The sequence below is a fragment of the Lygodium microphyllum genome, chromosome 10 (genome assembly GCF_053477565.2).
Source record: "Lygodium microphyllum isolate KBCC chromosome 10, Lygodium_microphyllum_v1.1.10, whole genome shotgun sequence".
NCBI classification, from domain to species: domain Eukaryota; kingdom Viridiplantae; phylum Streptophyta; class Polypodiopsida; order Schizaeales; family Lygodiaceae; genus Lygodium; species Lygodium microphyllum.
This window is the reverse complement of record NC_141144.1, coordinates 65,793,725-65,821,702: the sequence shown is the minus strand read 5'-3', so window position 1 is coordinate 65,821,702 and position 27,978 is coordinate 65,793,725.

The window sequence follows — 27,978 nt, the reverse complement described above, 5'->3', positions numbered from 1 at the left end:
TCTCAATCTGAGACAATGCACTCCTGCAATTTCCGGCTGTGCTACCTGCAGAGATCTGCTCCCAAAACAGGAAATGAAAGCAACACTGCTCCTCTTACCAGACCACCGCGAGCTTGGCTTGCTTTGTTGAGCTCCTTACCACGAACAAGGCTCTAATACCATGTCAAGATTGTGGGAGAGAAGGAAGGAGTCTCGCTTGAAGCTTTCTTGCTTGCACAATGGGGGAAGACACACAAGGGTGGAGGCTGAAAACAGTTTTCCTCTTCTTAGTTGTGTAAGCCAAAAGAACTCAAGTACAAAGAAATAGAAGAACCCTATATATGGGTCTCAAACCAAACTCAACTAACTAAGGTGGCATACTAACTGAGCCACGAACTAGAATAGATAAGGATAGCTATCATGTAGCTATTATTCATGGGCGGTGTACCAACCGCGTCTGCAACTGACAAGTCGGTGACATAAATGCACAACGGTCACCCTGGCATATCACGAGTGGAGCTCGATATCTCAACACAAAGCACCCTAAACACCGATGCTCCGAGTGCCACAACATTGGGCATAGCTATATCAATTGTCACAATGGAACTCGAAGAGAACTTGAGCTTACAAGAAATAAGCCATACAAGCTCGAGTGATCTAGAATATACCAAGTGCTTAGGAAAAACCTAGAAGATATCCATGAGATGTAACTAGCAATAAATTTTCTATTATAACCAAAAGACTCGAATATATCAAATACAATAGGTTGTTATTTTTTTCAAAAGATTGCATGTCTGTGAGAGATCAGAGTAGCGCAGCGAAAGCATGGTGGGTCCATAACCCACAGGTTTCAAAATGATACCCCCCGTTTCTCTCGAGATGAGGACATCTCGATTTCTCTAAGGGGAGGAGGATGTAATATCTCCGCATAATAAAAGTTAGTTGGTTGGTTCAAAAATTAGTTAGTCAATTAATAAGTTAGTAAGATTACTAACTAAAGACTAACTAAGGTAAAAACTAACTAACATTAATTATTGATACTTTTTATTTAATTTAAATATTTTATTTAGAAAAATCAAGAGTCATAAATTTGATATTTTTCTCGGATTGGCAAGGATTGTAGCCACCCTTCACGCAAATTACAATGTGAACGATACTTATGAGTTATATTAATCACTAGGCTAATGTGTATAGTTTGGATGGTCCAAAATGTTAGATTCTGGGCAAAGCTAGTATATTTTAGATATTTTAGATATTATCCTTTAAAAATAGATATGGATATTTTCAGAACTGGATGTCATTTAAAAGAAAAGACAAGTGATAATTTAGTTAGTTTGGAGATTTTATAAAAAGAAAAAAATAAAAAGAGGATTTGCAAAATCGCACGCGCCACGATTGCAGTTCACAGGCAGTGGACAGCACTTTGAACAGAGAAAAGAAGAAGGAGTGAACTAAGAGCTTTCTAATCAAGTGTCTTGGAGTTTTACCCCCCTTTCGGAGCCAATGGAACCATCAGATTTATGATCTGAGCATCAGATCACTGATCTTTCCAAGATCCCCCTCCACAAAGAGCTCCACTTCTCAACCACAAGCCCTCTTCTCTAATTCACTATAAATATGAGGCATGGGAGAGGCATATAGAAGCATAAGGAGACCCCAAGAGGTTGCAAGAGAGAGGTAGAGAAAAGGATGCCCCTCCAAGAGATTGTGAGGAAGAGCTTGAAAGAGAACTTGAGAGAGAGAGAGAGAGAGAGAGAGAGAGAGAGAGAGAAGAGTCACCTCAAGAGGCTACAAGGAAGAGAATTAGCTCAATTCCCTCTATCTCGATCCTCGACTTAACCATCTTCTCTTACACTCTCCCATCTTGAATTTATTGCACCTCCTTAATATCTTGAGTCTATTTGCAGATGATGGCCTCCAAGCGAAGAATGTCACGTGTGGATGACAATCTTGCAACTAGCAACAAGGCTTCGGGCAAAGGCATCACTATCAATCCAACTGCGGTTCCAGTCATAAGTAATGTATTTTCAAATTGATAGATGCTTGCTTTGATTCTCGTATGAGATACGTTAGGCTCCATACTATTGCACGAGAATAGGTCATGGAAAATGATAAATTTCATCTCACCTACTCAGAAGATGGATTTTGTGAAGTGCATATATCAAGGGAAGATAATTGCACCTAGGTACATATGACTTATTTGTTAGTAGAGCAATTACAAGGAAGAATTAGTCAAGCATTATGAATGCCATAGTCATCAAAAGAACGACATTAAAAGATTGTGCACACAAGTGCTAGATTAAAGTATAGTCAAGGGTTATAAATAGCATAATTGCTAAAAGAATATGAGATTAACAATTATGAATAGAGAAGTACTAGTTTAAAGTTTAGATACTTCAAAAGTACTTAGCCTAAGAACCCAAATATTAAGAAAAACTAGATTCTAGCTCAATGCACGACCTATTGGAGTCTAATTACTTGAGATCATCTCGCACTTATCTTATTAAGTACTCACACGTTATGCCTATAACATGTTTGATATATGAGAATAATTTTCTAGTTGTCTCATGACTTGACTAAGAGCTAGTACAAGAATTTGATCGTAAGGGTTAAAACTAGGATGTCTTGAGATCCGTTGGATAATGATGACTTTTGCCAATCCAAATCCAGGGTTGGGTTACCAATCAAGGTAAGTGACCTATAGAAGTTACATCATGAATAGTGTTTGAACCCTTAACTTATGCCCTAGCCGTAGGAAGGAAGTGTTAATAAATATTTTTGCATAGTATTGCTCTTAGATCCCAAGGGGAAGAGCAAATATACGATGAAAATGTTATATCGTCTATTTTTGCATTGGTTGGAAAGAATGCAATTGGTTTTGTTGATTGATCGAGCAACATCCTAAATGCTTTTATATTCAACTGGTTGTTAGTTGTTGTTTGGATTATTATTCCAAGTGCTTGTGATTTATGATAAGTGCATGGCAAGGGTCTGTGATGACAAGTCGCCATGGGAATAAAGGAATGTTTTCTTGGAAAATGATATTAGGCTGAATGCCTTGTTTATGCTTGATTCTTAAAGGATTTAATTAAGGAAGGATATATTATACGGGTGGATCACCTCCATGGTCGCACCGCGTATTAACCCGAGAGGGCACTACTCGATTCATGGGCAAAAGGTCGAGTGGTGAAAAGGCCAACCACGGGAATGATCTTTCGCTCCTAGATAGCATGTGGGTCAGTTGGAGCTCTAGACACCCCTTGCTAGGTCTAGAATGGAGTTGAAGACCTCCGTGGCCCCCAACATCTGGGCATGTTGGTGTCAAGATTGTGGGAGAGAAGGAAGGAGTCTCGGTTGAAGCTTTCTTGCTTGCACAATGGGGGAAGACACACAAGGGTGGAGGCTGAAAACAGTTTTCCTCTTCTTAGTTGTGTAAGCCAAAAGAACTCAAGTACAAAGAAAATAGAAGAACCCTATATATGGGTCTCAAACCAAACTCAACTAACTAAGGTGGCATACTAACTGAGCCACGAACTAGAGTAGATAAGGATAGCTATCATGTAGCTATTATTCATGGGCGGTGTACCAACCGCGTCTGCAACTGACAAGTCGGTGACATAAATATACAACGGTCACCCTGGCGTATCACGAGTGGAGCTCGATATCTCAACACTCCCCCTCGAGCTCAATCCCAATTCCTGCACACCAAGCAGGTCTCTGAACTTGCGCAGCTTCTCTGCACCCAATGCCTTCGTGAATATGTCAGCTACCTGATCCTCTGTGCTGACATAAACTAGATCAATAAGACCTAGTAAAACCCTCTCTCGCACATAGTGATAATGCACCTCAATGTGCTTTGTTCTAGCATGATAGACTGGGTTATTTGCCAAGTGTATACTACTCATGTTGTCACAATAAATGACAATTGGCCCATCTGTAGACTGATGCATATCATAAAGTAGCTTATGCAACCAAGCTACCTCACATGCAGCCATTGCTGCACCCCTGTACTCAGCCTCTGTGCTCGACAAGGCAACTGTAGGCTGTTTCTTGCTGCTCCAAGTGACTGCAGCACTCCCAAAAGAGAATACATATCCACTGGTAGATCGTCTATCAGAAATACTACCAGCCCAATCAGCATCAGTGTATCCATGCAACTGTATCTGAACCCCAGCCTCATAAAATAGTCCATACTGCAATGTGGACTTCACATACCTAAGTATGCGTCTAGCCGCATCCAAATGTGGTTTCCTTGGAGCCTGCATAAACTGACTTACCAATCCAACAGCATACCTCAAATCTGGCCTGGTAATAGTCATATAAATCAAACTTCCTACTATGCGTCTGTACATAGTAGGGTCTTCTAGAAGCTCACCTGCATCTGTGCTCAGCTTCACATTTTGCTCCAAAGGAACTGAAATAGGCTTACAGCCTGTCATCCCATATTTGGACAGCATGTCCAATCCATACTGCCTCTGCAAGAGCTGTATCCCACTTGGTGATCTAATCACCTCAATGCCCAAGAAATAACGCAGCTCTCCCAAATCCTTCATCTCAAACTTCTGCTTCAATAGCATTTTCACATTAAGGATATCTTCATCACTGTCACCTGTCATAATCAAATCATCAACATAAATGACAAGCAGCATAATACCTTTCTCTGTTTTTCTCACATAAAGTGAGAAATCTGCCTTGGAAATCTGAAAGCCAATAGTGACAAGATACTGTCCTATCTTGTCAGACCATGCTCTAGGTGCTTGCTTCAAGCCATACAAGGCTTTCTTCAACCTGCAAACAAACTCAGGATGAACAGCATGCACATAACCTGGTGGCTGCTCCATATAGACCTCTTCTTGCAAATCACCATGCAAGAAGGCATTCTTTACATCCATCTGATGTAAAGACCATCCCTTTGATGCAGCCATAGCAATGACTGCTCTTACGGTTGCCATCCTTGCAACCGGACTAAATGTTTCTTCATAGTCAATGCCATATGTTTGTGCATACCCCTTGACTACTAATCTTGCCTTGTATCTGTTCACAGAACCATCAGCATTGTGCTTCACCTTATAAACCCACTTACAGCCAATTGCATTCTTACCTTTAGGCAAAGGTACTAACTCCCATGTAGCATTTGCTTCCAAGGCATCCATTTCTTCATCCATGGCTTTCTCCCATTTTTCTTTTCCCATGGCTTGCTCAAAAGATGTGGGTTCTGGTTCCTGTATCACTTTGACCATATATGCATAGTGAATGGCTGTAAATCCATCATATTTCAGCCTATCCACAGGATACCTAGCTCTTGTAGACCTGCGCAAAGTAGGTTCACTCCCAGGTGCTCTCAAAACATCCCTGGTCTTCCTTACTCCAGGTGTAACAATAGAAGGAATACCCAACTCATCATCAATGCTCTGTTCTGAGCCACTGGATTCACCATCCACATAAGAGTGACCTGCATTCACATCAAACATGGGCTGATCAACCTTCTCTTTTCCTTTTCGTGATACCTGCATACCACTATCTGCATTGCTTTGAGAAGATTCTCCTGATCTCAATCTGCCTGTCCATGGCGAAGAATGTGAACCACTGCTAGAGGACGCTCCAGGTCCACTAATATTTTGTGACTGCTGCTGTGAATTCTGTGTAGCATTACCATTTTGTGCATCTTCATCATCAATCACATTTACTGGTTTATACCAGCTACTCATCTCATCAAAAACAACATCTCTGCTCACTGTAAACTTACGAGTAGAAGGGTTATAGCATCTATACCCTTTTTGCTGCAGAGAGTAACTAATAAAGATGCACTTCTCAGCTTTTGGATCCAACTTGGATCTCAGCTCATCTGGCACACGTACATAGGCAATGCAACCAAAAATTTTCAAATGAGAAATATCTGGTTTCCTACCAGTATACCTCTCCTCTGGAGTCATTCCATGTATTGCTGCAGTGGGAGTCCTGTTCATTATATAGACTGCTGTAGCAACTGCTTCAGCCCAATAAAAATCTGGCAAGTCTTTTTCATTGAGCATGGCACGAGATACTTCTCCAATATGCCTGTTTTTCCTTTCTGCAATTCCATTTTGTTGTGGGGTATAACTGCATGAATATTGCTGCTTTATGCCATGCTCCTGCAAGAACTTTGCAAACTCATTTGAGAGGTACTCTCCCCCTCCATCTGACCTTAGGCATTTTATCTGCAAGCCTGTTTCTTTTTCAACCATAGCTTTAAGAGTTTTGAAATGCCCAAAAACTTCACTTTTCTTTTTCATAAAATACACCCAAACTTTTATGCTATAGTCATCAATAAAACTGACAAAATAATGACAGCCTCCAAGAGATGCAGCTTTAGTTGTCCACACATCAGAGTGAATTAATTCCAATGGCTTCTCACTCTCTTGAACATGTCTAGGAAATGGTTTCCTTGCCTGTTTTCCAAACTGACAGGCTTCACATACCTTATGCATTTCTGCAACCTTGAATTTGGGCAATCCTGCAACAATATTTTGGGCCTGCATTGATTTAAGTCGCTGTACATTAACATGACCAATGCGTTTATGCCAGATATCAATATCTGCAACTACACCGGTCCCATGTGCAAACATTGCTGCACTCAATTCAGACATGTCTGCATCCAACGTAAACATTCTGCCCTTCTTCTTTCCTTTTGCTATCAAGCGACCTTTATTTTTCATATCCTCAACAAAGCATCCATGAGGATTAAATCTGACCTGCAAGCCCTGTTCAACCATTTGACCAACTGAAACCAGATTCTTGGTGATATTCGGGACATGAAATACATCGGACAGGTATTTCTTTTTCCCATCCTGCATAGACAAGGGAATTTTTCCAATCTGCACAATAGGATGTGCAGTATCATCACCAGTCTCCACAAATCCTGGTTTTTCCATTTTCCTTGCATCCTCCATCCATTCTGCATGACCTGTCATGTGGTTTGATGCACCTGAGTCAACATACCATACATCATTGCTTTCTTCTGCACTTGTCATAGAATTGTTCATGTGCTGCACCATGAACAAATGCTCATTTCTGTCATCACCCTGTCTACTAGAAGATGCATAATTCCCTTGTTGCAGTTTTCCATTCATGATGTCATTCTGCTTTTTATAGCAGTCTTTAGCCATATGACCCATTTTACCACAGTAGTAGCATTCAACATTACTGTTTGCATTTTGGCCTCTTTGCCATCCACCACGACCTCTTTGGCTCCCCCTGCCTCTAGAGTTACCACGTCCTCCTCCATAGGACTGCTTTTCTTGAGTTTGCTGCATATTCTGATTTCTGCCACGGCCTCCAAATCGGCCTCCTCTACCTCTGCCTCTACCTCTTCCAGCATTTGAGTAGAAGACAGCTTCTTTTGAAGTTCCTCCTGAAGAAGATGCACCACCATTTCTCTGTTCCTCAGAAATTAGAAGAGCAATCAACTCCTCAAAATCAGGAAATCTTTCACGAACTGAAATGGATGTCCGAAACTGTGCATAATCCTTTCCTAGACCATTCAAGGTCACGGAAACTAAATCATCATCTTCCACTGGCGACCCAATGGAAGCAAGTGCATCTGCAATCTTCTTCACCTTCATGTGGTAGTCGTTGATGCTCATATTTTCTCTTTACACATTGTGCAACTCTTGCTTGAGCTGCATTTTCCTGGCTTGTGTATTTGTGCTATACATTTTTGACAAAGTATCCCATGCCTCCTTTGGCGTACTTGCATCTTGAATATGCACAATCATAGAGTCTGAAATGCTGATAGACAGCCAGTACATAACTTTCCTAGCTCTCTCATGCCATATTTTAAATGCCTGCATTTGTTGTTGATTGGGAACATCAGGAAGAACTGGTTCTTCTTCATTTCCTGCAACAAATTCCCAATATCCTTTTCCCATAAGGAAATTCGTCATTCTAAACTTCCATGCCTGGAAGTTGTTCTTGTCAAGCTTTTCAGTGACAATCTGTGAAAGAGAATCAGACGCCATTACAGAATACTGCAAGAAATTCTGTCACTGCAAAAAACACAGCTTCACCCTCACAAGGGCAAATCTGCAAAACTGGCGAAAGTGGTATTTGACCACACAGTCACTTCCTAGTGACGATTTTGCATAAACAGGAACCAAGGATGATTCTGAAACTCCCAATGTCTCTGCGCACAAGCATACGATGCAATTTCTACAGTAACTTTTCACCGACCTGTAGAACAGTGGCTGCACAGCATAAAACTGAGCCTTTTCCTGAGTGCGTGCAGAAAACTTCCGTCTGCAAAACAGGCCCCGAAATGGCCTCAAATCAAAAAAACAAGGTCGCCAAGGGCTAAAGCCCTCTCCCGCAGCATATACTGCCCTCTTGCTTCACCGCAAAGGGCGTCTCAATCTGAGACAATGCACTCCTGCAATTTCCGGCTGTGCTACCTGCAGAGATCTGCTCCCAAAACAGAAAATGAAAGCAACACTGCTCCTCTTACCAGACCACCGCGAGCTTGGCTTGCTTTGTTGAGCTCCTTACCACGAACAAGGCTCTGATACCATGTCAAGATTGTGGGAGAGAAGGAAGGAGTCTCGCTTGAAGCTTTCTTGCTTGCACAATGGGGGAAGACACACAAGGGTGGAGGCTGAAAACAGTTTTCCTCTTCTTAGTTGTGTAAGCCAAAAGAACTCAAGTACAAAGAAAATAGAAGAACCCTATATATGGGTCTCAAACCAAACTCAACTAACTAAGGTGGCATACTAACTGAGCCACGAACTAGAGTAGATAAGGATAGCTATCATGTAGCTATTATTCATGGGCGGTGTACCAACCGCGTCTGCAACTGACAAGTCGGTGACATAAATATACAACGGTCACCCTGGCGTATCACGAGTGGAGCTCGATATCTCAACAGTTGGGAGATCCTATTCTAGATAAAGGATTGAGTTTGTGGTGCCATGTGAATTGGACCAGTTACTTCTGCAGGGCAGAAGGGATACTTCTGTTGGACAGAAGCGACACATAATTTCTCCTGTATGGGCGGGAGACAAAGATTAACTTGAAGATAAGTTAAGGAACTTGTTTGAACTTGTTTGTCAATAGATTGCTTTGCTCTGTTTTCGTGTCTGTGCTATAAGTTATGCGAACAAACCCTGTTCCCTAAAAGGCTTAATTAATGAAGCTGACTTTAAGTATCACACATAAATGTGGTAGGACCTGATTAGAAAACTAAAGCTATTAAGGGAAGCGGGTGGGCGGAACCCCCAACGGGTCCGTTCTACGGTAGGGTGGTCCCAGAGAACTAGGAGGCTTCTCATAAGTTTTTATCGTCATTCGACCTTTAGGTATTGTTAGGTTAGAACCCGATTCATGCCGTTTTAGGGGACAGGAATGGGACTATGCCCTATGGGCAGAGAGGTTGAGCAACGCATCCCTCTCGTTTTCCATTCTCTTTGAACCAAGTGCGGCATGGGTCTGCTTCGGATTGGGTATCTTTGCGTAAAGTAGGATGTCCAAAACCCGACGCTAGAATGCTAATAGGAGACTTTGACAACTAGGAACCCGAATTTCAGGTCGATCCTAGTGGGTTCGGTTGTGAATGTTCCGTTGCGAGGCGGATTTGGGAAACCCTAGGTGACAAAACTCGGAACATTCCCTGGGAGTGCCGGGCAGCGACGCTTAGATTCGTTTCTCGATAGACCGCTAAAAGAGTGCCTGGAAAGCCGATGGGCGGGCACCTCACACTTGGTTGTGGCCAAAATACCACAATGAGCCATGTAAGGAGCATCATGGCATTCTTCCATTACTTTAGGTCTAAAATGTTTAGTGGCATACGATTTATTCTCCATTAAAAGAAATCCATCTTTGATAACATCAAAGTTTATGTTTTAGCATGTTGTAAATTATTCCAAATGATTTTAAAGTCTTCATAAAAAGCATAAATGTCCCTTATACTAGCAAAATTTGTATGATGAACTATCTTGATGAATGATTCTCCACCTAAAAGATAATGTCTCCAATATTTTAAGGCTTGAATGGTAGCCATAAAATCTATTTCATTGGTATTAGCCTTTGTTTCTACATTTTGCAACCTCTTGCTTACATAAGCAATTGCATGCCTTTCCTTGCTTAAGACTTCACCAATGTAGTCTCCTAAAGCATCACATACCATAAAGAAATTTTTTGATAAACTATGTATAATAAAAATAGGTTTTTTGTTGATATAGGACTTTAGAGCTTCAAAAGTTTCCTTACCTAGTTTGGTCTATTGGAATGCCATTGCACTTTCTTAGTCAAATCATGCAACGATCTAGCAACCATTGCAAACCATTTAATAAATCTCATGTAATAAGAGAATAATCCTAAGAAACATTGAACTTCATGAATACTACTCAATTCTAGCCATTCTACAATAGCGTTGAACTTTTTTAGATCCATATGAATCCCATATTTGAATGCAATGTGGCCCAAGTAGTGAATCTCTTGTAGGAAAAATTTACTATTTTTGCCATTTACATAAAAAAATTACAAATTTCTTAAAATGCTATTTTCAAGTATTGCTTATGCTCTTCTTCATCTTTTGAATAAACCAAAATATCATCAAAGAAAGTACCAGCAAGCTTCCATTGTGCTCTAAATATCCTCTTCATCATTCTATTAAAGGTTGCATGAGTGTTGGTGACACTAAATGGTAGCACAAGAAACTCATACAAATTGAAAGTTGTCTTGAATACTATTTTATAAATGTCTTGAGGAGAAATCATTATTTGATGGTAGTTTCTCTTCAAGTCAGATTCTAGGAGAGCATATTCCACGGTGGTTTCTATGAGACCATAGTGGATTCTATGAGGCTTTGCGGTGGATTTCGTAAAACTATATTTATTTGCCGGGGCTCGTACACAAGGTGGATTCCTTGTGCAAGAAGTTGATGGGGACACCTTTCCTTTTTAGGTGCCAGATTAATTTAATGTACACGTGGGTAATTCCATAGCGGGTGATTTCGCAAAATACATATTTAAATTAATGGACGTTTATGAGTTTAGAGTGCACTTGTATTAAATTAAGGTTAGGATAGAGTTCCAACCTATTTATTTATTTTGTAGATAAATATGGCTATGTATTTACCTTTTTGGTTTAATTTTATTATTTTTCAATAATTGTGAATGCTTTAGTTGATGTGTAGAGCAAGCACAGTGGTGGCATTGGGAAGCACTGGGCAATGGCATATATTGAGATTACCTAGAAGAAAATATCATTTTTGATGGGCGTGTGCCTTATTATTAAAGGCGTGGTACTAATATTTATTTAAGCGCACTTATTTATTAAAGAGCTGGATAAACATTTATTATTTTGTATGCGCATAGGGACTTGGTTTAAATATTTCATTATTGGACATTGTATTTGGACACAGCTTGACTTTTGGGAATGCCCAACCACTTTATTATTTATTTGGGCAAAAGAAAACACAAAAGCCAAAGCATACTAATTGAAAAATTGGGCTATTTTTTAGCTTTGAGATGAATAAATTTATAAATACATGCCTTGTGGAGCCCTCACACAAGGCATGGGGAAGATTGTACCCACTTTGTCTTTTTGCTTCATGTCGTGTAAACCCTTCTTCTTACTTTTATGAGTTTCAATAGAGTTCTTTGTTCTTGGGGACCTTCCGGCCGGCGTTCACTATGCGCTCATACAGCATCCGATTTGCACACCAAAGTCAATCTAGATGAATATTTGGGATCCATCCAATATATCGTCAATTCTTGGAATGGGAAACCTATTAAAATTTTTACTTTTATTGAGGGCCCTGTAGTCTACACACATGGGCCAAGATCCACCTTTCTTCTACACTAAGAGGATTGAAGGGCGAAAAGGTAATGAACTAGGTCTTATTAGGCCCTTCTCTAAGAGCGTGTTCACTTGCTTCATAATATTTTCTTGTCATGTTGGACTCACACAATAGGGTGGCCTATTTGGAGGTGAGCTCCATGGAATGAGATCAATGTGATGATCTTCTAGTCTTTCTAGTGTGGTAAATTGTCAAATAAAGTATTTGTAAACAAACATCATACTCATTTAAGAAAGTTATTTGCTCCTTGTTCATATCAAAGATAGACTCTTCGATTCTAGAATCTTTGATAAAATTCAAGTATGAGTAGATAGGATTTTTCATTGCTTTACAGATTTGTACATGGGATAAGATGGAAATAGAGTTTTCTACCACTCCCACATCAAAAGATGCATCTTTCCTCTTAAACGAGAATATAAATATATATATATATCCCTTCCATTGAACCCATGTGATACATACATATATTTATGACTGACCTCCTTGGGAATTTATATTGATTCTAGTTGATGGTGGCTGGATCTACTCTTCTATGCCATGGTATACCTAATACAATATTCGGATGACCAATACACCTAATCTCATATCTCAAATTTTAGTTTCCCAAAAATGGGAGCGACTTGAGACTCCATTCCTTGAAAAGCATCATGTGATATTTTTGGTGTTTCAATAATCCCTTCGTAGATGTAGAGCTTCAACAATCCGAGGATGGATATAGTGATATGTACCCCCTGTATCAAAATAAATGAGAATAGGCTCATTAGCAATCTTATCCCAATATATAAAAACTTCCTTTCCTTTGATGGAGCTTCATCTTGTATAAAAATTCATTTGGTACAATGCTCTCTTGAGGTGGCTTTTGGGGCTAGTTTTACCTCTTTTTCTTGTGAGGAAATTGACTAGCTATGGTTCTATTTTCTCCACAAGAGAAATGCCATCCTTGTCTTGTATATTTTGCTAATTGTCAATATGTTAGCTTCTTTTTGGATGACAAAGGTGGTGTACCTCCATCTTTACACTTTGTTTCTTATTTATCTAATTTCTTTTAGCCAACCATCTTGGTCTTTTTCTTTTGTGGTTTCTCTTTAGAGGATTTACTAAGAATCCATGGTATATGTAATCCCTTAGCTTTAGGGCCACATCTTGGGATGCTTCCAAAGTATCAAGCTTTTTCATCTTAATAGCTTGATGTACCATTGGATGTAATCCATGGATAAACTTTCTCATCTCCATATTCAAAGGAAGTTCATTAAGAGATGTACATTCAAGAGAAACAAGTGCAAACCTATCGGTACATGTTTCAACATCATCTCCTTGGCTTTGCTTCAACTCATCCCATTCTTGTTGCACATTGATTTCCAAGGATGAAGGTAGAAACTTATCATTGAACATCTCATTAAAATCTTTCCAAGACTTGGTTTCCTTTCCCTCTTGTAGAATTTAAAGAGGTATCCTTCAAATGCATTTTAACCATCCTAATCCTTGATTTTTTTGTATAATCGTCAACCATTAAAAGTAGCATCAAATTTTTTAGTAAATACATGAATTTTTTAGAAACTCTCTTACCATTAAAAATTTTCAAACTTGATGCTCTTATCTTTAGGATTGAAGCCTCTTTTATCATCATTTTCCTTTGCTAAATGCATCCTTGGAGAATCAACTACCATGGAAATAGTCGACTATTTGACTTTGTCCTTGCTCTTCTCCATGGAAGGATTCTTGGGATAAGAGAAGGCAACTTGTGTATGTAGAGACTTTGAAGTTACCACTTGGGTGATCCTCAAATGATAGGTGATGTGTTACCTTCAAGAGACTTAGTTGCATCAATAACATTGATATCTTTCATGTTGAGGTAGGCCTTCATAGCCGTAATACCATGTGTCTCCAAAGCCTTCTCAATAAGGAAATCTTCCAAAACCTTTGCTTCAACCCATGCTTTAGAACCTCTCTCCATCAAAGCTTGAATTTCCAAATCTGCTTCCAATCCCTGTATCTTTGTATCTCCTGATAGTCAAAGAAGCATACATATGCAATGTCAAGAGCCTTCTAGTTGTTCACCAAAATTCTTCTCTTTACCTCTTGACATGGTGAGACACTTAAGCCCAGAGATCTTGTCACCTTAGAAAATTTCTTACAAAGAAGAAGTCCTTGCACTCGTACCAAAATAAGCACATGGAAGAACATGAAAGTGCAATACTTTGAACTTAACCAACTTAATCAATTATCACCATGAAAATTAGAAAACAGAGAGGGAGAGTGAGAGAAAGAAGAGAGTCAACACAACATTGAGAGGGAAATTGGCCCCTCCCTCTTTACAAGAATTTATAGGAACAAACCACAAGTATCAACTGCCTAAACCTATACAAAAGGGCTAATTTGTTGCAATTCTGAAAATTAGGTTTGTATACTCTAGGCACCAAGCTAATTTTCTTCTAGATCAAGCTAAGGAGCAAGTGCTTCTTGGATGAGTGATAGAAAGGAGAGTACAAAGCATGGGGCTGAAATTTTAGCGTAAGAACTTATTGTTGAAAATGAAGAAAAATACCTACAATATATAGGTGTGGGTCTTGGCTACTCAAAAGTGGAAAATAGAGGCTAAAAATGACAATTATTTGCTGAAAAGGACAAGTATAGGGACACTTGTCTCTTCAAAATGAACATGACTTATTCTAGATTCCACATGTCAATTTTCTAGAGAAAGAATCTGCTAAACCTTCTACTTTAAATATCTCTTAAACAATTAAGGATTTGAGATAGCTGTTGAAGAAAAAATTGTTCATTTGCAAGATTTAAGAGCCTTTTAAGTAAACATAATTTCCATTTGAATTTTTTTTAATATTAATCTCCTAAATTTTAGGAGTCACCAAATTTAGATTTTAGAGAGCTTCATCATGTAGGTTCACCGGTTCATGGTATGTTTCTTTGATCATCAACATCTATCTACTTTCACTTTTTGAAACCACTTATTATATGGGCTTCTAGTTAATGTGACTACCCAAGTATAAAAGTCTTAGTCATTTGGGCTTTGTAGCCAATTTGAGCACATGACTAAACTTTCAATTTCTCTTTGGCATCTCATCAATGACAACACAAGTATAATTATAGGTTGTTCTGGCCATTGGTTACCCTTGAATACAAAGATTGATATTTAATCAATTTAATCAAATAATACAAACCACATTTCAAATTAATATGATCCATTGAGCCAATATGTCTTGGTAAGAATTGATATAAGAAAGGTTAGTTACAGTTGGACTATGTTGAAACAAACATTAGGATCATGTTCTATTAGGCTATGAAAGCCCTTAAGGGAAAGCCATACTCCTTCTTTACATAAAATGTTTTGCCCCTTACCCTCTAGTTGTGGTCAAGATTTAACCATGTTGAAGTCCCTAACCAACTTGATTAGGCAGTTGATTTGCTTGAGGAATTCCCAAAATTAAGGTTAAGGAACCCTGATGCATATACTAAGATGACTGCTATTTTCTTTGGACCCTTAATGTGGATGGCTACCGACCTATTATCAAGGTTGAAACAAATCTCCTTGATGCATGTGGCTATTTTTTCATGAACCCCTATAGCGGCTCCTCATGTGCCTTCTTTATTTTTAGTGTAAAACCACGTAAAATATTTGCTTGTGCTTCTCAGATTAGTTTGGAGATGTGCCCCATTAGATTTTAGGGGATAATCCTTTTTCCCTAATCCAATTATTGATCATTACTACTCTACCTTTGTCCATAAGGCCTTTGCAATTATAAGTCATGACCTTAAGATTATTCATTCTTTACCTAATTTGTAGAATTTCTTATTCTTTCCATCCTTAGAGGTCTTATGGAGGCTATCAAAACTTCCTCCAACTCTTGACAATCTTCTCTTGCCATTGGCTAAGTTTGTATCCATTAGGGTGGGGGTGGCATGGATAAGTTGAGTATCCTCAATATTGATAGTCTCATTCAATCTAATGGCTAAGGCCAGCTTCAAGAGAAGGATTATCTACATCTTGTGAGTTATCTTGCCTTCGTGTCCCTTCTTGAGGCCAATGTTGAGGTCGTAATTGTTTATGTCCTTGAACTCATTAGCTAAATTATTTATCTCTTGGAAAAACTAGGTGCCATCTACAAATGATTCACCATCAAAAGAAGACTCCTGATAAGACATCAAGGATTGGGGCTTACCTATGGCAATGAATCTTTCCATAAACTCGGTCAAGTGCATAAGTAGGGGGTGTACCTAAGGGTAGAGTTAGAGGAGAAATTTTTACCGTTCTCGTGCTTAGTTTTTCTTGAGCTAGAATTCTTGAGTGGTTGAGTTGGAATTCCTATTTGGCTGGTTCCCCTCCCTTAATTGACCCTGACTTTCTCTAGTTGTTGAGGCTGATTATTCTCCCTTTCTTTGTCCCATTCAAGACAATACTTGATGTAATGACCCTGCCTATGACATTTGAAGTAGGAGCTGGAAAATTTTTCATTATCTTCCCTAATTTTGAAGCCCATTTCGTTCTTGATTATTGCATGGTGTTTCAATTTTTTACTTGGGTCTACTTCTATCGGAATGTGCAAGTTCCAATGGGATGGATGTTGGTACAGTCTTTGTCTGAGGACTTTTCCTATAGGAGAGGCTATAGCATTAAGGAACATATAAAAATGTTTTGGTAGATTTGGGAGCTTGATCCAAACTAGGACTTTTATGGGTTTGGGTTGTAGCGGATCAAAGTCCACAAACCAACAAAAGATTGCCAAGAGGGGGGGATTCAAAAAAGCAAGCCCCTGATTTGGATTTTTTTCACAAAATTTTCCAAAACATAGAGTTTTTCAATGTATTTGCCAAAACTTGGAGTTTTTTCACAAAACTTGTAACTTTATGAGGGATAATCTTGTTACCCATTTTGAAAATTTATATTAAACAAGCTATTCAAGGGACCATTTTTTCAAACTCTCAAAATATACCAAAGAGAGAAAAATGAAAAAAATTGGGTTTCTACCACACATCTCGAAAAATACCCTTATCAATCAAACTAGTCTCTAAAATAATGAGTCAATCTAAACAAAACCCAAAAAGAACTCAATATAGGAAAATATAATTATTTCTCTTATAACTATTTAGGCAGATTATGAAAGCCACTTATATATAACTATTATATAGTATCGATATGTGGACTTGGCAAAAACAAAGGTCAATATCTTCCTCATCTTCTTCTCTAATCACTGCAAAGCTTCTCATATATGCAATGGTTGTAGGGAGCTTAAACTCTAACATATCTAGAAGGGATATAGACAACCCTCTAAGGGGAATTAAAACAAAGTGATCAACAAGCTTTATGGAACAAAATAGAGATTACCTTGAGAAAAAAATTGTCACAACTAGCAAAAATGGACTTGGAGCACCAAAACTGAGAAAAATGAAATTTATTTGCACACAAAACAAGCATAATTTATAACGAGATCCATCAGCTATAGATAAGTAGCCCTCTTAGTGAATACCAAGCTTTATGGATGTATTCTTCATAGCAAAAGGCAAACAATAAACTTGCATACTTTTCATAATAGGAGCAAAGGAGCAAGATCTAGATTACCTTGAAAAAAAATTTGACTCAAGCAATAAAAACAAAGTTGGAGCGTCAAAATCATGAAAAGTGAAATTACTTTGCATACTAAATAAATATAGTTTATAAAGAGAACCCTAACCTATAAATAGATGGTTCCCCTCGATGAATCAAAAAATAATGATAAATAATTCCACTTTTAGATCCTCATCCAATCATGTCCACAAATGGACAGCTGGTCCATGATTAATAATGTCTACGTTTACTAGAGTTCTCATTATGCTCAAAAAGAAAAATACCAAATATGTGGTCACTTCACATCATGTATCCAAAATGAACGTCCACCTCCACTTCTTCATATGCCCTTTAAATCTTCAATTCACTAGTGCATGGTCCCCATCTCATTGAACAATAGCCAAAATAGAACTCTCAAGTCTTTGATTTTGTAACGTGCCCGCCTATCGGTTGTCCAAGCACATTTTGGCGGTCCATCGAGAAACGAATCTAAATGTCCCCGCCTGGCACTCCCATGGAATGTTCCGCGGTTTGTTGCCTAAGGTTTCCCGAGTCTACCTTGCAATGGAACATTCGCAGCTAAACCCACTAGGATCAACCTGAAATCTGGGTTCCTAGGGGTCAAGATCTCTTGATAGCATCCTAGCATCGGGTTTTGCACATCCTACTTTACGCAAAGATACCCAATCCGAAGCAGACCCATACTGCACTTGGTTCAAAGAGAATGGGAAACGAGAGGGATGCATTGTTCAACCTCTCTGCCCGTAGGGCATAGTCCCATTTTGGTCCCCTAAAATAACATGAATTGGGTTCTAACCTAACAATACCTAAAGGTCGAACAACAGTAAAACCTTGTGAGAAGCCTCCCAGTTCTTTGGGACCACCCTACCATAGGAGAAACCCATCGAGGGTTCCACCCACCCACTTCCCTCAATAGGCGTTCTTTAGTTATCTAATTAGGTCCTATCACATTTATGTGTGACATTTAAAATTAGCTTTCTTAATTAGGCCTTTTAGGGAACAAGTTTCATTCATGTAATTTATGGCACATACACGAATACAGAGCAATTTGACAAACAAGTTTCTTAACTTATCTTCAAGTTAATCTTGGCATCCTGCTAAAATAGGAGAAATTATGTATCCCTTCTGTCCAATAGAAATACCAAGTCCAAATCACATGGCATCATAATTTCCATCTATTATCTAGAATAGGATCTTTCAATGCCCTAGATGTTGGGCTCACGGTACTCTACAGCTCCGTTCCGGACTAGGCAAGGGATGTCCAAAGCTCCACTGACCCCAAGCGACCTGGGAGTGAGAAACAACTTCCATGGTTGGCCTTTTCACCACTCAACCTTCGGCTCATGAATTAAGCAATGCCCTCTCAGGTTGAAACGTGGCGTGACCTTGGAGATGATCCACCCGTGTAAATATCCTTCCTTAATTAATCCAATTAAGAATCAAGCATAATCAAGGGAATCAACCTAATATCATCTTCCAAGAAAACATTTATTTATTCCCCATGGAAATTTGTCATCACACACCCCCGCCATGAATTTATCATCAATCACAAGCACTTGGAGTAATCATCCAAACCACAATCCAAAAATCAGTTGAATGTACAAGCATTTAGGGTGTTGTTTGATCAACCAACAAAAACCAATTGTATTTTTCCCAAACAATATAAGAATAGACGCGATAACAATTCCATCACATATTCACTCTCCCCCTTGGGATCAAAAAGTTATTCTATGCAAAATTTACTTAACACTTGTATGCATAATTTTTAATGTCATTCTTTTTACGGTTTTACCATGCATAACTCCTAATCAATTCTTCCTTGTAATTTTTCTATCAATGAATAAGTCATATGCAACTAGGTGCAATTAACTCCCCTTGATACATGCACTTTGCAAGCTCCATCTTTCAAACATGTGAGATGAAATTTATCCTTTTTCATGACCTATACTCGTGCATCATAGTATGGGGCCTAACGTATCTCATACGAGAATCAAAGCAAGTATCTATCAATTTGGAAATACATTACTTACGACCGGTACCACAGTTGGATTGACAATGATGCCATCGCCCGAAGCTTCATTGCTAGTTGTAGGATTGCCATCTGCATGCAACATTCTTCGCTTGGGGGCCATCGTCCGCAAGTAGATTCGAGAGATAAGGAAGGAATGAATTTTGAGATGGAAGAGTGTAAGAGAATATGGCTTAGTGGAAGACCCGAATAGGGGGAATTAAGCTAACTCTCTCCCTTGTAGCCTCTTGGGGTACCTTCTCTCTCTCTCTCCCTTGTAGCCTCTCGGGGTACCTCCTCTCTCTCTCTCTCTCTCTCTCTCTCTCTCTCTCTCTCTCTCTCTCTCTCTCTCTCTCTCTCTCTCTCTCTCTCTCTCTCTCTCTCTCTCTCTCTCTCTCTCTCTCTCAAGCTCCTTCTCGCAATCTCTTGGAGGGGTATCCTTCTACCTTTCTCTCGTAGCCTCTCAAGGTCTCCTTGTTCTTACTTGTGCCTCCCATGCCTCATTTTTATAGCTAAACAAGAGAAGAATTATTGTGGCTCAGAGGAAGAGCTCTTTGTGGAGGGGATCTTGGAAAAATAAGTGATCTGATACTCAAATCATAAATCCGATGGTTCCATTGGCTTTAAAAGGAGGGTGAAATACCAAGACACTTGGTTTCAAATCTTTCATATCACTCCTTCTTTCTCTCCATGTTCGAAGTGTTGTCTATTGCGTGCAAATTGCATCACGACGCATGTGATTTCACCAATCTCTCTTTTTTTTCTTTTTATAAAATCTCCAAAACTAACTAAAACATCACTTGTCCTTTTTTTCAAAATGACATCCAGTTTTAAAAATCTCTAAATATTTTTAGAAAAATATCTAAAATATGCTAGTTTTTGCCCAAAAATCTAATATTTTTGGACCATCCATACTATACACATTAATACTAATGATTAATATGGCTCATAACTCTTGTTCACGTTGTAACTTTTGTGAAGGGTGGCTACAGTCCTCATCAATCCGAGAAAAATATTGAATTACGACTCTCAATTTTTTTAAACATATATTTTTAATAAAAATCATTAATTATTAACGCTAGTTAGTTTTTACTTTACTTAGTCTTTAGTTAGTAATCGTACTAACTTATTAATTGACTAGCTAACTTTCAAACTAACCAACTAAAATTTTAATTGTGTGGAAATATTACATCCCCCTCCCTTTAGAGAAATCAAGATGTCCTCATCTCGAGAGAAATCGGAGGTATCATTCAGGAACCTGTGGGTTATGGGCCCACCATGCTTTCGTTGTGCTACTCCTTTAGTCACACAAGTACTTGGCTTCAAAATGATTGCAACTCATATTTAACAAATTAACTGTAGGTATAAGAATAGGATTTATTGGGGTATTCTCAATACCGAATGTATTCTCAATACATTCGGTATTCTCAATACCGAATGTATTACATTTTAGAAAGATATCTAGGGTTTCTAATAATCCTAATGGGGTGTAGTGGGTTCTAGGTCTTCTTCTTCATCTCATTCCTCTATATATCCATAGACTTCGACTGTGTAACTTTGTTTTCTTGGAGGCTCAATGTCTTCAGGGGAGTTAGCTTAGATGTGACCTAGCTCATTGTAGTGGAAGCATTGATGGTAGGGACATCTCCTACAGATGTGCCCTATCTCTCCACACGTATGGCATCTCTTGTTTTGATCGCGGAAATCATATTTGCCACAGTTTCCTGAATTAAGTTATTGGATGATTGGCTTTGCTCAAAGTTATGCACCTTGCAAGTCCATTGGACGCACTACTTCAAGACGGTGGTTTAGAGGAGTATTCAGGTAGACCATGGCAAAACTTGGATACTTGCTATGAAATATTGATAGGTGGTGCATATTTTATTAGGGTTACAAACTTTGAGTAGTAGGCTTCCAAGGTTAATCCCAGCTACTTGAGCTTGAAGAATTCATTCATCCTCAAAGTTGGTAGGTTGGCGGAAGGTATCATCCACGTACAGCATCTTTCAGCTATGCTCAAGTGACAAGGGCTTCAGTAACACCTTGATCTTTGCACCATTGCTTCCACCATATTCGAGCCTAGCCAACTACTTAAGTTTTGCTATCATTGCTAGATTGGCAGCAGCAGTCCCCAAAGTAGATAAATAATCATCCATCAACTCAATCCATATCTCCACCTCTGTTGTGATGTCTATCCCCTCTCCATCAAACTTGGGTGCCTTAATCTGCTTGAGAAGGAATTTCTTCTCTTGCATGTCAGTGTTCGTGGGTGCAAAAGGTGCCTAACAATCAAGCCATACCACTTAGGTTATTATGTTTAAGATATGTCTATGAACCATACATAAATCAATCATATATCATCACAAAGTTTCTCTCTAATACCAACTATAACGTGCCCACCTATCAACTGTCCAAGCACATTTTAGCGGTCCATCAAGAAATGAATCTAAGCGCCGTCGCCCAGCACTCCCATGGAATGTTCTAGGGTTTTTCGCCTAGGGTTTCTCGAGTCCACCCCTCGCAATGGAATGTTCGCAGTTCAACCCACTAGGATCGACCTGAAATATGGGTCCCTAGGGGTCAAGATCTCCTGAGAGCATTCTAGCATCGAGTTTTGGGCATCCTACTTTACACAAAGATACCCAATCCAAAGCAAACCCATACCGCACTTGGTTCAAAGAGAATGGGAAATGAGAGGGATGCGCCGCTTAACCTCTCTGCCTGTCGGGGCGTAGTCCCATTCAGGTCCCCTAAAAAGGCATGAATCAGGTTCTAACCTAACAATACCTAAAGGTCGGTAAAACCTTGTGAGAAGCCTCCCAATTCTCTAGGACCACCCTACTAGGGGTTCCGCCCACCCGCTTCCCTCAATACATGTTGCTTTGTTATCTAATTAGGTCCTATCACATTCATGTGTGACATTTAAAATCAGCTTCCATAATTAGGACTTTTAGGGAATGGGATTCGTTCACGTAATTTATAGCACAAACACAAATACAAAGCAATTTGACAAACAAGTTCAAACAATTTCCTTAACTTATCTTCAAATTAATCTTTGCCTCCTACCCATACAAGAGAAATTATGTATCCCTTCTGTCCAACAAAAGTACCCGGTCCAAATCACATGGCACCATAATTTCCATCCATTATCTAGAATAGGATCTTCCAACACCCTAGACATTAGGCTCACGGTAGTCTACAACTTCGTTGTGGACTAGGCAAGGGATGTTGAGAGCTCCTATCCAGAGCTCCACTTACCCAAAGTGACCTAGGAGTAAGACAAAACTTTCGTGGTTTGCATTTTCACCACTCCACCTTCGGCTCCCAAGCCAAGCAGTGCTCTCTCGGGTTAAAATGCAGCGTGACCATGGAGATGATCTGCCTGTGTAAAATAACCTTCCTTAATTAATACAATTAAGAATCAATCACAATCAAGGTGATCAACCTAATATCATCTTCCAAGAAAACATTCCTTTATTTCCCATGTTAATTTGTCATTACAGACCCCCACCATGAATTTATCATCATCACAAGCACTTGGAGTAAGCATCCAAACCACAATCCAACAATCAGTTGAATGTACAAGCATTTAGGGTGTTGTTTGATCAACCAACAGAGATCGATTGTATTTTTTCCAAAAAATACAAGAATAGACGCAATAACAATTCCATCGCATATTCGTGATGGGACCTGAAATGGGCCGGCACTGGCTATGGCACTAGCCAGACCTCATGCTCATGACTGACAGACACACCCTCACGGCCTCGCGAACCAGGAGCGTCTATCTACTGCTAAAGGACAAACTATCCTAAAGCCTAATCTATGCCTTTATAGTTTTTATCATTTTGTAGTCCAACGTTTCCCTTTCTATAAACTCCTCAAAGGGATAACCCATACACATTGGCACTAAATACCACGATCACATACATGGAGGCAACCTCTCGATAAAAACACTGCAGCCCCACTGCAGCTCTCCTACATCGCAGGGATTGGCCCCTTGATGCGCTGCTCAACATATAAAACATACGAACACAAACTCCTCTCTTTTATTTCGAATCCAAGAGATATATCATGTGTCCTCACCAAACAGTCCCTTAGGAAACCAACCCTCTATCCTACGGCAAGGGATAACCTTACACTCTCAATCTCGTGGGTCAAATTCCTAAGAAAACAATTGATATGCAGTCCAGGAGCTTTTCCGTTGATACCATGAACCATGCATAGTGCATAATGTGAACCGTTTAGTGCACAAACAGAAGAAAATCAGCATTGTGCATCGTGCGAAACCAATCTTTTCATGATTTTCATGCTAGTGTTCATATACTGCAAAGAGAAAAGACACCGAGCCTTACGCCGCTCATGTTGCCTTTCCCTTTTTTTTAAAACAACGTCCTATAGGCATTATGCAACACATAAACTAGATTTTAGTTTATGTTTTGATGCTCAACCTCCCCTCTCACCCTACCGTTTAATGTTTTGCATCCATTGATAGGTGAAAGAGTCATTTTATGTGTATTTCCTTACAAAGAAAGCAATAAACATGAACAAAAACATAGAAACGAGGGTAAACCGAGGCCAGCCTCATGCTTTACCATCATTATATGCTGCACAAACACACATGTAATTTTTTGGAATTTTTCTTTTACCGTTTCCTAATTTTCCCCCATTTAAAACCCATTTTTCACCATTTTTTGATATTTTTCCTCTATTTTCTTCAATAAAAATGACTAAAAATTAAGATTGATTGTAGGCTATGGCCCTTAGGTTCCTTGATAGCAAAATTTCAGGTTTTGTAGGTGTTATGTCTCATATTTCCCATTTATTTTGCAAAAACTTCATTGTTACCCCTTAAGCGTGTGTTTTTCGGGTTTTATAACCTTAATTTCAGCCATATCACTTATGATTTTTTTATTTTCTAATTATAAAGTATTGAAACTCATAGAAAACAACATTGTAATGAATATTCAACCCATGGAAACAATGTTTCATCAATCAAATGGCATAAAAACTCAAATTTCTTCATAAAAATTTGAATTACCGCTTAGGTTTCGTGTTTCGGGATCTCGGTTTTGCTGTGGGACTACGGGTCAGCCCACATTCAATGTCCATCATCTTCATAATTAGGAATCTTCATGTCTACATCGATCCGGAAGCAATCCGATTCTAACCGGACAATCTTTCCTTCACCATTCTTCATTTTCCTCTTGCACACAAGAACATCCCCTTAGGAGAGAGAGAGGGAGGAGAGAGAAAGACTAGAATCAGATTTCTTCATTCCCACAGCCATTTCACGGGTGAAGACAGGCGATAAGACCGGCAAAGAGGGAGAAGATCGGGGCCATGATCGGTTGCATAGGGTGTTTGTAACCTGTTATCATCCCCATCATGAGAGGAAGCGCAAATTTTGGGCACATTCTGATGGTGCCTTCTCCACGATTCTTTGCTCTCCTTCTCTCTCTATGATTTTGCATGAAAATTTTCATGTGGCATAAAATGTCCAAACTCCAAAAGGCATGCCCAATTTTGACCTCCCAAATGTCCACCTCTTCGAATCTTGACCATTTGGTGGCTCCTTCCTCGTCCAGCATCCAAATCGAGCTCTAAAAAATCCTGGGCATCCGGCTTGACATCCCACATTGATTGGAAACTCCTAACAACCCGCACGGTAGTCTAAAAAATTATCAAAAATTCACAAGTGTCGCTCGGGCGCCTTTTAAAAGCCGTCTTTCACTTGGTGCTTAAAATCGTCCTAGCTGGAGCTGCAGCCTTCGATGTTGAATATTTTTCCCCTAAATTCCAGATTTTTTGGCAAATTTTAGGCACATCCCGGGTTCAAAACTCCGCTCTTATTGGCGACCATGGGATAGGGTGACTCAGCTTGTCGAATCCCACAACAAATCTGCACAAAACAGCCAAAGGAAGCATCAAGCTGATACAAAATAGATACAAAACACAGCACAATGCTCACCCTTCCCCTTGACAAAACCAAGGCATGACATACACAAGAAGTAGGTTGAGCATAATCTGATAGAAGGGCCGAAGCTAGTCACTAACCAACTGCTCCAACACGGCCAAACTAAAAAGAACCATCAAAGAGGTTGCCCTAAGTGGTAGTCTGAACTACCTACCTAGCTAAGGACAACACAACCAGGAGCTCCTACTAGGCAAGGACTTCTATAGCCTGATCAAGAAGTATTTTCTTTTAACACATTTCTTCTTTAAAGGTTTTATTATTTCCATACTCGGGCATGTAAAAAGGAGGGAGCTGAGCATAGTGACCCAAGGAGAACAGGGCATTGGCCTCAAGACCTGTCTCGATACCCAAGAACCTACCAAGCCCTCACAAGGCGACACTTAATCCTTTTCTGACACTCACTTTTATTTTCGCTCCAACCTTCCTTACTTTCTTCTTTTCCAGCAAGACTCCACCCCCAGGAAGACAAGGCATCGGCCCTGGGTCTCTGTCTCGTCCCCAAGAACCTACCAAGCCTTCGCAAGGCAATGATCAACTGCTTATAAATTTTCCTTTCTTTTCATTTCTATTTTTATAGGGGTTAGAAACCCCTTTTTACACACCTCTGTATCTATATTTATTTTTTTTGAGTTATTCAGGGTTTGTTTTTCCTCTCTATCATTATCATTTTTTCCTTCGGGCAGGCTTCTCTAACTGCCTCACAACTAACAAGAACTCCTAGAATGGCTACCTAGCAAGCTAGTAGAATAGGGTCACTAGAACTGCCTTCTAAAAGAGGTATTTCAATGCCTGGCAATGTCTTTACAGGAGGCAACAACTACTCAGCCCTCCCTCAGATAGACCTAACCTAAACCTAGGACTTCGTGCCTTGGACACCGGTCCCCCACAAGAAAGATAAATCCCCTACAAGTACACAAACACATATAGCATAAAAACACGTTACTCGTAAAGGAGAGATATCACCTGGATAGGGCCATGAGAAGCTTCCGCGCAACAAAAGGCTCCGTCCAAGCTCTTCTTCGAACCTGTCTAGCACAGAACTAAAACAAGAAACCATTAACCGCACCTGTACTAAACAGACAACTGGTCCTCTTGGCCTAACGAAATAAAATAGAATAGTACCTACACATCCCTCCCCGAAATAGTACATATATACAATAATATGCTCCTTTCCAAGGAGGAAAACAGGCTCACAGCCCTAAACTAAATGCATAAGATTATGACCCATCCCTCCTGCATATATAGCAAGAGGCATACGCATAACATGTTGTCTAATCAACCTATGGGTCCATGATAACAATGGTAGATCGGTCTCGGCTGCTCTTTGCATCACCCATATCAACCATCGCCTACATATATTGCATGTTGCTCTGATAATATTCCCCACAAGCGACCGGGTCCTGTCTCATTATTGATAGCAATATCCAAACTAGGACCACAATTGAAGAAAATGTCTTCTTCATAAGCAAGATTTGCCAGTGAATCCGCAAACTGATTCCAATAACGTGGAATCAGCTGAAAAGACACTCTCTCAAACTCCTCAAGTAGGGTCATGGCCGTTTAATGATACATACAAAGGATAGGATTCCGCACTGTGTACATCCCATCTAGTTGATTCAGGATCAACTGGGAATCCCCTTTTACTAACAATCGCCAAATACCACCTTGTTTGGCAATATGCAGTCCCATAATCAAGGCTTTATACTCCGCCATATTGTTAGTAAATCCTACCTCGAGATAAGCAGCTAACTTCATCATAACTCTACATCGGGGATCTCGGATTACTACTCCAACATTCCCTTTTTTATTAGGGCCCCTAGACGCTCCGTCAAAATATAATGTGTACGTCCACAATGGGTTTACACAGCTTGCCATCACAAACTCCTCTATTCGTAATTATGGTAGTCAAAATTCAGCATGTTTAGAGGATAAACTGACAGCTCCATCCCACCATCTTCATTGAACTCAATAGGGATACTTGTCAACATTCGTAAGCAGTGATGGCAGAAGACTTTGATCTCCCACACAAAGGTTCAGTCTTCTTGCTCAATCACTTTATATCCTTTGCTCCACGAGATGAGTTTCCCCTGATGGTATCTCTGCTCCAGATATGGGTGCTCCAAATAAGGAATTAACTGCTCCATCAACCAGCTTTAAGCTCTTTTACAGGTCTCAAATCAACCCCAGCATGGACCTACAATGCATTTTTCCTTATTAGCATACTCAGAAATAATAAGGTTTAATCTTATTAAGATTAACCTTATTCTATTCCCTATAGATCAGCTAGTAGAGCCGAAGACCTATTTTTCCCTATCCTAACAATCTTGTAGGGGCCATCCCATTGAGGTTCCAACTTCCTTGGAAACAACTCCCTTACGCGCATCGTCTTACAAAACTAATTGTCCTTTTTTAAAGGTATACTTCTTTGCTTTAAGGTCGTGCAACTGCTTCATCCGAGGTTTAGCTACCTCTTGGTGTAATAAACTCTGCAATTTCAATTCATCCAGGTGGGCTATGGTCATAAACCGCTCAAAGAGTGAATCCTCATCTCCCAAAGAGTGGTTAATTGCAAACCGTATGGTTGGAAACTCGATTTCGAGGGGTAATAC